The sequence below is a fragment of the Macaca fascicularis genome, chromosome 5, assembly GCF_037993035.2.
Source record: "Macaca fascicularis isolate 582-1 chromosome 5, T2T-MFA8v1.1".
Lineage (NCBI taxonomy): Eukaryota > Metazoa > Chordata > Mammalia > Primates > Cercopithecidae > Macaca > Macaca fascicularis.
Window position 1 is genome coordinate 149,649,150 of NC_088379.1, and position 13,909 is coordinate 149,663,058.

Here is a 13,909-nt window from a genome sequence, read left to right on the forward strand (position 1 = left end):
ATTCAGTCACACCTTCAGGCTCCATTTCTAATTCTATTTCTCTTGCTATTTCTACCATAACTGCAGTTACTTCCTCCAGTGAAGTCTTGGGCCCCTCAAAGTCATCCAGGAGGTTTGAAATTAATTTTTCCAGCAGTCCTACTAATGTTGATATTTTGACTTCCTCCCATGAATCATGAATGTTCGTAATGACATTTAAATGGTGGGTCCTTTCTAAAAGGTTTTCCATTTACCTTCCCCAGATCCATCAGAGAAATTGTTATCTGTAGTAGCTATAGCCTAATGAAATGTATTTTTAAAATAATAAGATTTTAAAGTTTAAATGACTCTCTGATTCATGGGCTGCAGAATAGATGGTGTGATAACATACGTGAAAATACCATTAGCCTCCTTGAACATTTCCGTCAGAGCTCTTGGGTGACCAGGTACAAGTGTCAATGAGCAGTAATATTTTGAAAGAAATCCTTTTGCTAAGCAGTAGATCTCAAAACTGGGTTTAAAATATTCAGGAAACCATGCTGTAAACAGATGTGCTGTCATCCAGGTTGTTTTTATTCCATTGGAAGAGCACATGCAGAGTAGATTTAGCATAATTCTTAAGGGCCCTCAGATTTGGGAAATGGTGAATGAGCATTGGCTTCAACTTTAAGTCATGAGCTTCATTCACCCCTAACAAGAGAATCAATCTGTCCTTTGAAACTTTGAAGCCAGGCATTGATTTCTCCTCTCTAGCTATGAAAGTCCTAGATGACATCTTCTTCCAATAGAAGGCTGTCTTGTCCACAGTGAAAATCTGATTTTTATTGTAACCACCTTCATCAGTTATCTTAGCTAGATTTTCTGGACACCTTGCTGCATCTTCTCCAACAGCACTTGCTACTTTATCTCATACTTTCATATTATGCAGAGAACTTCTTTCCTTAAACCTCATGAAGCAACCTCTGCTAGCTTCCAACTTTTATTCTGAAGCTTCCTCACCTTTCTCAACCCTTATAGCCCTGAAGAGAGTTGGGCCTTGCTCTAGATTAGGCTTTAGCTGAAGGGAATGCTGTGGCTGGTTTGACCTTCTATCCAGGCCACTAAAATTCTCTCATTATCAGCAATAAGGTTGTTTCCCTTTCTTATCATTTGTGTGTTCACTGGAGTAGTACTTTTCATTTCCTTCAAGAACTTTCTTTTTGCATCCACAACTTGGCTAAATGGTGCAAGAAGCTTAGCTTTCAGCCAATCTCAGCTTTCAACATGCCTTCCTCACTAAGCTTAATCCCTTTAGCTTTTATTTAAATAAGAGACATGTGATTCTTTTTATTTTTCATTTTTTTCATTTGAACACTTAGAGATAATTGTAGGGTTGCTAACTGGCCTAACTTCAATATTATTATGTCTCAGGGAATAGAGAGGCCTGAGGAAAGGAAGACAGGTAGGGGAACAGCAAGTTGATGAGCAGTCAAAATTCACACATTTATTAAGTTCACTATCCTACATGGACATGCTTCGCGGTGCCCCAGAACAATTACAATAGTAACCTCAAAGATTACTGATTACAAGTCACCATAAGGGACACAATAATAATAATAATAAAGTTTGAAGTATTGCAAGAATTGCCAAAATGTGACATAGACACCAGTTAGGCACATGCTGTTGGAAAACTGGTCCCAATAAACTTGCTTGACACAGAGTTGCTGCAAAATCTCAATGTTTAAAAAAATACATCTGTGAAGATCAATAAAGCAAAGTACAATAAAATGAGGCATGTCTATACCCAGATTCAAAAAAGTTTATTTTTAGGCAGGTAGCCTGGGCCAAAAACAGTATGACATTGTCATACTGCTCCAAACAGGATGTATTCATTTAACTTCCCATAAAGTTAAAATCTCTAATAAGATATATGTGACTATTGCCACAGACATACATAGCTTCTCAAAATCAGTACCTCATACTATCGGAGTTACTTCATGATCAAATTTGCTTCTATACTCATTATGGAAAAAAACCCCAGCAGTGCTAGTATTTTTAAGATATATTAATCTAAAAACCACCGTGTGAAGATACATCATTATTATTCCTTAGGAAGACAATCAAATGCATTTTGCACAGCATCCGTAAGAGTGGTTCATGAGGATCCCCAAGCAGAATTTTTAATGTTCACTTGGATAACTTTGTCTAGGTCTTTTTCACCTCAATTCCACTTGTCCCCAAATGCCTTTCCAGGCAATTTAATAAAACATGTGAGTCATAAGGAATAAACAGTTGAGCTAATTGAAGGGGGGAAAAGGGAGCAAAAAAATCCCACAAAGTAGTTCCTTATCCAGACCTGAACATTTATATGCACACATAATCAGTGGCCAAATGTTTCACTATCTGGCTAGGTAAAACGTGGTCCAATGTTCATTGAATTATGTATCTATAGCGGAGAATTCCTGTGACATACTCATTGCCCTGTATTGGAGAACTTAGAGTTCTTCTGGAAAAACTAGACTGGGCAGAAGAAGAGCAGAGGAAAGGAAGGTACTTACTAGCAGATGTTGCATCTCTAGGAAGTGGGTCTGGAAATGGAACAGAATAGAGAACCCAGAAATGAGACTGCACACCTACAACTATCTGATCTTCAATGAACCTGACAAAAACAAGCAATGGCAAAAAGATTCCCTATTTAATGAATGGTGCTGAGATAGTTGGCTAGTCATATGCAGACGATTGAAATTGGACCCCTTCCTTACACTGTATACAAAAAATAACTCAAGATGGATTAAAGACTTAAGTGTAAAACCCCAAACTTTAAAAACTCTAGGAAACAACCTGGGCGATATCATTCAGGACATAAACACTAAAAAAGATTTCATAAGGAAGATTCCAAAAGCAATTTAACCAAAGCAAAAATTGACACATGGGATCAAATTAAACTAAAGAGCTTCTGCACAGCAAAAGAAACTATCAACAGAGTAAACAGAAAAACCTACAGAATGGGAGAAAATTTTTGCAAACTATGCATCCAACAAAGGTCTAATATCCAGTATCTATAAGGAACTTAAATAAATTTACAAGAAAAAAATACAAACAACCTAACTGAAAAGTGGACAAAGGACATGAATAGATACTTTTCAAAAGAAGATACACAGGCAGCCAACAATCAAATGAAAAAAAAAATCAATATCACTCATCATTAGAGAAATGCAAATCAAAACCACTATGAGATACCACCTCACACCAATCAGAATGGCCGTTATTAAAAACTCAAACAATGACAGATGCTGGTAAAATTATGGAGAAAAAGGAACGTTTATACATTGTTAGTGGGAGTGTAAATTAGTTCATCCATTGTGGAAGACAGTGTGGCAATTCCTCAAAGTCCTAAAGATGGAAATATCATTCAACCCAGCAATCCCATTACTGGGTATATACCCAAAGGAATATAAATCTTTCTATCATGAAGACACATGCACACATATGCTCCTTGCAGTACTATTCACAATAATGAAGACATGGAATTAACCTAAATGCCCATCAGTGATAGACTGGATAAAGAAAATGTGATACATATACACAATGGAATACTATGCAGCCATAAAAAAGAACAAGATCATGTCCTTTTCAGGAACACGGATGCCGCTGGAGGCCATTATCCTTAGCAAACTAACGCAGAAACAACAACAACAAAAAAACAAATGCCACATGCTCTCACTTATAAGTGGGAGCTAAATGTTGAGAACACATGGACACATAGAGGGAAACAACATACACTGGGGCCTTTTGGAGGGTGAAGGGTGAGAGGAGGGAGATGATCAGGAAAAATAGCTAATGGGTACTAGGCCTAATACCTAATACCTGGGTGATGAAGTAATCTGTACAATGAACCCCCGTGGCACATGACACAAGTTTACCTGTAACAAAACTGAACATGTATCCATGAACTTAAAATAAAAATTGAAAAAAAAAAAGAAGTGGGTATGAGTTGTGGGTTTCTAGAACAAGAAGGCCAAAGAGCAGAGGAAAAGCCTCAGAATGTGTGTGTCTTTTAAATAAAAGCTTAAAAGCATTGGACAAATGTCAGCTTAAAAGGAAGAAGAGATAAGGAAAATTTCTTATTGCTGTTACATAGTTATTACTCCAGCCTTCAGAAAGTGTATGGACCAAGGAGGGGAAAGGCTATTTCTTTTCTTTCTTTTTTCTTTTTCTTTTTTTTTTTTTTTTTGAGACAGAGTCTCACTCTGTTGCCCAGGCTGGAGTGCAGTGGCATGATCTCGGCTCATTGCAACCTCCGCCTCTCAGATTCAAGCAATTCTCCTGCCTCAGCCTCCTGAGTAGCTGGGACTGCAGGTGCATACTGCCACGCCCAGCTAATTTTTTTGTATTTTAGTAGAGACAGGGTTTCACCATGTTGCCCAGGCTGGTCGCGAACTCCCGAGCTCAGGCAATCTGCCTGTCTTGGCCTCCCGAAGTGCTGGGATTACAGGCATGAGTCACCGTGCCCAGACATGAAAGGCTGTTTCAAAATTAATGTGTTTTAGTTCCATAAAAGAATTGAGTTGAAGAATCAATTAATCCTGGCATTTGGGCATTCATTCAATATTCCACTAAACCACAATTGCACACACACTTTGGGCTAGTGGTATAGGAATAACCAAGATAGGCAAGGCTCCAGGCCTCAGAGAGTATACATTCTAAGGAGGGAGGCCTATTAGAGAAATTAATGATAAACAATACCTACATATTGCAATAAATGACACTGTGGCAGATCACATTTTCCAAGGTTGGATGCAACAAGGTCTCTCATCCCACATGTTTCCTGGAATGATTCCCTATGAAGACATGGAGTCTTATTCCTCTATTCTTGAATCTGGGCCAATAAAAAGGAGAAATGATGCTAAGTGACTATCAAGGCTAGGTCATAAAAGACGATGAAACTCGCACCTTGCTCACAGGAACAGTTGGCTCTTGAAGGCTTTGGCCACCATGTAAGCAGTTTAACTACCCTAAGGCTACTATGCTGTGAAAAAGCTAAAACTAGCTCCACTGGGGAAACCATGAGATTACATGAAGGTCATGTTCAGCCTGACCCAGCCACAACAGCCTTGCGCTGTCTCAGCTCCAGTCACCCACTGACTGCGATGGCACAAAAGACCTAGAGCAGAGGCTGCCACACTAAGTATTTCTCCAATTTCTGTCCTGAGAAAACTATGAAAATGATCAAATTATTGCTTTTGCTTTAACTCACTAAGGTTTGTAGTGATTTGTTGCATAGTAATTGATGAACAGAATAGTTATGAAGGAAATGAATGGGGTGATGACAAAGACAGTAACTGGAAATGAGAGCTACTCTAAACAGGGAGACCACAGAAATTCCATCTCAGGAGGAGGATGTGAGGAGTTTGTGGGGGAACATCTGAGGGAGAAATAAAATCAAGACCTGGAGGGAGAAACAGACTGGTCCTGGCCATCAGAATGGCTGAAATATCGGAAGCAAAGGAAAGAATCGAGTTGGAGATGTAGGTAGGAGACAATTATGCAAGAACTTATAGGGTGAATAAGAAGTTTGGGTTTCATTTTAAGTGCATCGGAAAGCACTTGGGAGAGTTGAAACCACTAACATGCACCAGTGCGTACCCACTAAGCCAGCTGCATTGGTTCCAAGGCTTTCCCTCCTTTCCACAACTTCCTCGGTGGATGATCAGTAATCCAAATAAGGGGCTTATGTGTTTACTGGAAACTAAAATGGAGTGAGTGACATAAAGAAACAGTACAGCCACAGCCCCAATCACCACTTTCTGTTCACACTTCTGTGGCCCATGTGTCCTACACCTCAGTGATTGGCATCCTATTCTTTACAAGGTTTCCTAGTGACCAAGACATCTGGTCCTGAATTCTCTCAACCTTGCACTCTGTTTTGGTATTTATTTTAATGTTCACACTTATTTCCCCTCTAAAGAGCTTTATTTTTGTACTTCTTCACAAACCCCAACACTGAGTATGTACTTGTTGAATTAATGCCTTGCTAGAATAATGAAAAACAATAAAAGAGATATAACAAATGTTTAATATCGTAGAAAAATCAGCACGTTGAGTAAACTGTAATCTTCAAACCCTGTCCTTATGTATATCATGATGAGTCCTTCTAGGTGAAGTCTCTGTGTCCTGGGCCTTCAATAAATCTTCCCTGGTTGCTGAGGTTTGTGGAGTCTATTTTTTAAAATAGCAGTTGCAATTCTAAAGACACTCCCAGGAATTTCAGCTCTGTGAGCAAAAAAGGGAGGTAGAGATAGGGGGATGAGATGGGAGAAGGTGGAGAAGGTGGTCGACTGGTTCTTATTACAACTGTTTAAGTTTCATTTACTTGTTTCTCTGGGTTGCTCAGGTCCAGGACAGTGTTATTGGATGTTGAACACCTGTCTTGACCCACAGAGAGCTGTATCTAGCGTTGCATGGAATTGCACAAAGGGACTAAAACGTGGACACTCATGGGCCTCATCTGGCTCATGGGATTCTGGCTCAAGAAGAGTCACACCACTCATTACAGATTACTAGAGTCTCTCCTGTGTTTTTAGTTCCTATGGTGAATGCAAGCTTGTCCTTGTTCTTAAGCCATTTCATTTTGTTCACTGGACATTTTTATAGGTCTCAACTTACTCTTTGATGAGACATGAGTAAGAGCAGAGTAACACCTAGACCATATTGTGCTAAGTTTATTCTCGGGGGGTTCTTGGCCACATTCAGTGAGAGCTGTATTCAAACAGAATGTTATATGGCTCAGCGAGCTCTCCATCCTGAGAATCCAGAATATCTCAAAGATCATGTAATAATAACAAATATACAGGGACCTCTAGAACGGCACTTCTCAAATGTTAATGTGCACACTAATCATCTGGGTTATCACCTTCTGAAAAGGAGATGCAGATACAGTAGATCTGGAATGGGTCCAAAGAATGCCTTCCTAACAAGCTTCCAGTTGATGTCAATGACCTGGTCCAAGAGCATACTTTGATTCTCAAAGCACGGCCCCCAGGCCAGCAGCATTAGCCTTACCTGGGTTATTATGTCCTTTCTCACGTTGCTATAAAGAAATACCTGAGACTGGGTAATTTATAAATAAAAGAGGTTTAATTGTCTCATGGTTCTACAGGCTGTACAGGAAGCATGATGCTGGCATCTGTTCATCTTCTGGTAAGGCCTCAGGAAACTTACAATCATGGCTAAAGGCAAAGGGGAAGCAAGACGTCTCACATGGTGGGAGTAGAAGCAGGAGAGAAATGCGGGGAGGTGCTACACACTTTTAAACAACCAGATCTTGTGAGAACGTACTCACTGTCATGAGAACACTACCAAGAGGGATTTCATGAGAAACCCTCCCATGACCCCATTACCTCCCCCCAGGCTCCACTTCCAAGACTGGAGGATTGGAGATTACACTTCAACATGAGATGTTGTGGGGACACAGTTCCAAACCATATCACCTGGGAATTTGTTAATAAATGCAAATTCTCAGGCCCTACTGGATTAGAAATTCTAGGGGTAAAGCCCAGCAATCTGCATTGTAATAGACCCTCCAGGAGATTCTGACGGATGGATGCTGAAGTTTAATAACCATGGCATTATCAAGATTCACTCACTTTGGTGAACTGAAGGATTTCAATGAGTCTCCAAATTTTGATCTAATAATCAACAGTTCTAGAATCAGAAATTTTGATTCCTCTAATATCAATCTAGAGTTTAGAGTTTAAATCCATTTCAAAATGTTTTATCCTCATCATTAAGGTACAACTTCCATATAAAAACCTCAGTATATTTTCACATTTTAAAAGATCATTCCCTTCAATCCTCATTTAATAATCTAGTTCAACAATATGATCTTTGGACAAGTCCAATATCCTGAAATCTGGGCTCTTAATGCCCAGGTATAGATGTCAGGCCAAGGGGCATTGGAATTCTTGAAGTCTAGGCACATCTTTGGGCATTTTCAGTGGCCTTGTGGTTTTATACCTGATAGGGGGTAGATAGAAAGCTCAGTATTATCTCAGGCTGGAAAATGGTGGACTCGAGAGTCAATTTCTTCTACTTAAACGGAGTAAGTCAAACGGATAGCCTCCTAAAATGATTGGCAGAATCAATAAGGTCAGTAAGAATTAGATTACCTTTCCAGCATACACTGGAAAAATACCTCAGGTCTCAGACTTTGAGGCAAAATTTCCAGGACTGCCAGGACCCTGTTAACTATCACTTTTGAAAGTGCAAAAGGGCAGGTTACCCCACAGGTCACCAGAAAAAGCAGAATCTGGAACCTGTCCAGGCCACATAACACCACCTGGGACGCCTGTGAACCAGGCCTAGAGCCTTCATACTTACTCTGGTTTCAACTTTCACAACTGGGACTACTTTGCAATTTCAGTTTTAAGAGTAATCTTGGGGAGAAATACATAAACCCCTGACTAATACCTTCGCGATTATAACTGCTAGTACAAGACCATGCAACAATTTGAATAACGCTGACTAATAACATGTTAGACTACTATAACCCTTTTCATCTAAGGACCTCAAAGCACTCTGCTCATATGACTTTACTAATCCTTGAAACAACTTCTGTGAAATATATGGGAAATATTATTATCTCCATTTCTCAAGAGGAAAAAAGCGTCTGTGAATTGCCCACGTGTCACCTCACTCTCATAACTAACTTCAAGTCTTACTAAGGGCAGGCAGAGAGATATGGGATATTGAGGGGGCTAAGGAAGAAGGGGGATAGCAGAATGACAATCTAGAGCAAAAACAAATTTGGTTGTAATGAAAGCAACATTAATCATAGAGCAATGGAATCACTAAGAAACAGAAAGTAATTGATTTTTAAATGGTGTACCAAGAGTTGAGTTAAAAAAAAAATGGGAGGGGATTTACGGTTTTGTTTCAGAATACAAATTTTTATATCTCCATGCTTTGCTTCAGTCTTTACTTGGGTCAGTGTAGCTTCAGGGGGATGAGATGAAGGGAGGCCCTTGCTTGATCTCTCCAACTTCTTTTTCCCAATACCACTTTTGTAGTCCATATTTTATTTATACAAAAATTACAAAGTTTTCCCCAGGACATCTTTGAAGATATTATCAAAAGTACCTCAGATTTCCTAAACCGATGAGTTAACATTTAAAACTTTTTAGAATTGTGCAACTGCCTTTCTTTTTCTTTTCCTTCCCTCCTTTCCTCCTTCTTTCCTTTCTTTCTTTTCTCCTCCTCTCTCTCTCTTTCCTCTTTTCTTCTTCCTCATTTTAAAATGTCATAGGCTTCCTGACATGCTTTGGCTGTGGAAATGGAACATATTTTCTCATTAGGTTAATTAATGGCTCTGCTTGGGTGGCACAATTCGGTGTAAGTTTCCTTTTAGAATTCTGTCATAACTAAAAAGGATCTTATTTTTGTTATGTTTTGTGGTGTCTTTAAATTTTTATGACTTCTACTTTGTTTAGTCTGTGTGTAATCCTTCTTTTGAAACCTAATGTCCTAGAAAATTTACAGTTTTCTCTCAAAACTGGCACTTTTTACATTTTACAGTAATTCCTGTTTCTTTAGTTTTCACTAGAACTTCATTTAAGTCCTTAAGGTGTAATTCGCAGCTCAGGGAATTTATGATTACATCGTCAAAGTAAACTCCCCAACAGCAATATATTAAACCTGACAAGATGCTGTTCATTAATCTTTGAAATATAGCCAGGTGTGATGTAGCAAAGTGAGGCTTCCAACTAAGAACAGCTGAAGGACTCTGAGCTGCCCCGTCGAAAGGATTCCTTCCCCATCATTGCCAAGGCCACCTGGGTGAGGACTGAGAGGGCCAAAGACCTTTCCTTGGCCAACCACGGTGTTCCCTGTCTCCGCCGATGTTCCTACAGCTTTGAAGCCTCTCACCTTTTCACCGTTCATTCATTCAACAAATATTTATTGAGAGCCTACAATGGGCTAGGCGCCAGGTGGGTCTGGAAAGGCAGTAGCGACCAAGACAGACCCAGTCCCTTGCTTCATGGGACTTATAGCTCGTCTAGCTATGAACAATAGCCTCAAGACTCCTTTACCCAATACTATCAAACCCATGTGATACAAACTACATCGCCAGGATCTGAGGCCTTTCTTCTCTGACCTAGATGTACCTTTGATGCTAAATGATTCCCATCATTTGTGAGAGAGACTGTAGTACAGTTTCTACCACAAGTGGTGGGAGAATGGATAGAGGTTTGCAAATGGCACTATCAAAGAGAAGCAGCCAAATCCATCTTGGGGGCAGTCAGTGCTCAGTCAGAAAAGCAGAGTTCAGCTCATCACTGTGCAACACTATCTCTAGGAAAATGAGGAAAATCCAGATAAAAGGCAATACCTCTCAAAGGCATTTGTAGGTCTTTCCCTAGACCTTTCTCTTTGCCTACCTGAAATAGTGGGTGAATACAATGTGGGATTCTGGCCTGGGTCTGGGAACAGGTAAAAGACTTTAATGGAAAAACACATAAAACCTGTACAAAGTCTGGAGTTTCATTAATAGTAATATCAATATTGATATCTTCATTTTGACAAATATACCACAATAATGTAGATACTAATATTGGATAAACAGGGTGAGGGTGACTTAGGAATTATCTGTAAAATCCTTACAACTTTTCCATAATTCTAAAATGACTCCAAAATAAAAATGTTACTTTGAAAAGGTTTGCTTATGAAACAGGATCCTTAGAATGAATAATTTAAAAATTACTAAAATAAAATAAAAGCATATCATGGGCACGAGAAAAGGATATAACTCATTGGTAAGCTACAAGTCTTTCTTGAAACTAAGGAGAATTATATCCAGGAACTGAAAGCCTAGAAGCTGATATTCTACTAAAGATAATATTCTCATTGAATTTTGTTCTCTCTCTCATGCCACTTGAAGTCTGTCTTGTTGGTTTTAAGATCTCCTTTGAAGGTGTGTGTAAAAGAAACAAGTGTGTAGAAGAATCCTAGTCCCTAGTAGAATAGGAAGCAAGGTTCCTATTATTTCATATTATAGCTCCCTGAATACATCTGATCTTCCCATCATTGCCACCTTCCCTAATTCACACACACACACACACACACACACACACACACACACACACACCAGATCATTGCTGATACCCAGCTAGCTTGTCCTTCCTTGTCTGCATACTTGCTCTTCATTTTCCTGGTGTTGTAGAAACTTCTTTTTAAGTAATGTAACAAGTATTTATGTAGGCTGATTAAAGATATTCCTAGCTTAGAACTGCATTCAAGAAGACTTGGCTCACAGCATCTAATAAGTGATTCTTGTTTTTGTTAGCCTTGTTACACTGTGGGGTAGTTACACAATACATGTAATCCACACATCCATTTAAATCTTTTCAGGGAGCATTTTCCGTTTTAAATAAAGATGGTGGTGATGAAAGCATTATTTTCTTAGCTAGCTGCATGCTTGAAAACATAATGGCTTTGTAAACCAAGTGTAAATCTCTGAACAGACAACTGGCTGCAATAAGAAATGTTTTCAAAAACCAGAGTTAGCTTTTCAACATCCAAATGGTGCCTTATTTAAGCTGAAAATTTATGCCCATCCAGGGAAATTGATGATAGACTTAGAATATTAAAGTTGGGATGATTCTTAGAGATCATCTAATATAATTTTATCATATTAAAGATGACAAACATTGAGGTCCGGGGGCTTGTGCCTTATTCAAGGCTTAAAATGACTGAGCTGAACTCGAAACCAGATACCAGATGCCAGGCACTCTGTCTCCTCCTTGTGCCAAACTGGCTCATCGTTTTGGGGCTGAGGCTCTAGAGTTTTAATGTGATTACTCAACAAGTTTGTTTTATGTTTCATACCTTTTTTAAAAAAATGAAATAATGCGTGCAAACAACTGGGAATTACCACACACATGTCATTTGTAATTGCTGCTGTTACGAATATCATTATCATCAACATTGGCTTATGAGAGAGATGCATGAAAATTCTACAAAGTCTACACAGGAAAGAATGACAATTTTTACATGTTGACAATTGTTTTCTGCTCTATCCCTTCTGATTCCACTGCATTATCGGGAGGTCCCCTATTCTCAAGAATATTCTTTTTAAAAATGCCTTTTCTTCTTTTGGACTTTCACTCTTTTTTAACATATATATAAGCCGACAAGGGGAGCTCACTGAAGAACAGAGCCCAGGTTTCTAGAAAGGCTCTGCAAATAGGAAGTAAAACCACATCACACCATTCATCTGCCAAAAGTAATAAACCCAGCCAGCCTCAGCGCCCTCTTGACTTCGTCAGCAACTAATGCTTCTCATTTCTCCCTTTCCTTGCAAAGGAAAAGGAAAAGATGCCAAGCAAAAAAATGCCAGGCAAATCAAACCATGGGAAAAATAACACCTTCAAACTCAGGGCAAAATTCTCATTTTCAATCCTTGCTGCAGATGTCCCATCCGGTATGTTTGGCAGGAAACACAGCTCTTGGAACAAGATGCAGAACACAGGTTAGAAAGAAGATTTGGGCCAGAGGTGGTTTGGTAACTTTAATTTGTAGTTATAAACCCTGAGAAATTTCACTATGGTTTAATTTCATGCAATAATCAAAACAAATCCATATAAGAGCTGTCCTATATGGCTCTAAGAACACATTCGTGTAAGAGATGTACCGATATAGCTCTAGGAAACGTATCTTCTGATTTCCCAGAAACTATTTTAATTAATTACTTCCCAAATTAATCAATCTGAGCATATCTTTAATTGGCAGAAAAATAAACTACAAGCTCAATATTCAGCATTCCAATATTTGCCCCAAGAAGAAACTACTGTGCGAATTGCAGCCTGGAAAAGCTATTCTTGATTCTTTCCTTCATTCTGACTTGAATCCACCTGCTTCCTGTCTTCAAAATTAGTAGAGGATCATTTGAGAATGAGTTTTAAAAGCCCACCTTCCTATTGGTTTCCATCTTTCTGGTTACTAAGAGAAAACATAATTAATAACTTTTGATGAAACAGTCTTTCTTAAATATAGAGCTCTGGATTAAAAATCAAGAGACTTGAAATTTTGAAGGTATACAACGTGCAGTTTTTAAAAATATTTTATTTGTAAATGTCAATTGACAAATTATAGTTATATATTTGTATGGTGACACAAAGTGATGTTATAATGTAAAAATACAGTGTAGAATAATTAAATCAAGCTAATTAATATGCCTGTCTCCGGCCGGGCGCGGTGGCTCAAGCCTGTAATCCCAGCACTTTGGGAGGCCGAGATGGGCGGATCACGAGGTCAGGAGATCGAGACCATCCTGGCTAACACGGTGAAACCCCGTCTCTACTAAAAAATACAAAAAAAAAAAAAACTAGCCGGGCGCGGTGGCGGGCGCCTGTAGTCCCAGCTACTCCGGAGGCTGAGGCAGGAGAATGGCGTAAACCCGGGAGGCGGAGCTTGCAGTGAGCTGAGATCCGGCCACTGCACTCCAGCCTGGGCGGCAGAGCGAGACTCCGTCTCAAAAAAAAAAAAAAAAAAAAAAAAATGCCTGTCTCCAATATTTGTTTTTTTGTGGTGAGAACTTTCGAAATTTACTCTAATTTTGAAACGTATACTGCATTATCATTCACTATATTCACCACATTGTGCAATATACTTTAAGGTTAAAGAAAACCTAGTTCTTCTTGTATAAAAGGCCTTATACCTTTTGACGATCATTTCCCTATTCCTCCCACCTACCAGCCTCTATAACCAGCATTCTTTCTGCTTCATTTAGTTCCATTGTTTTAGGTTCCACACATGAGTAAGAACATGAAGTATCTATCTTTCTGCGCCTGGCTTATTTCACTTAGCATATGTTCTCCAGTTCCATCCATGCTGTCACAAATGACATGATTTTTTTTCTTTATAGAGGCTGAATAGTATTCCATTGTGTATATAT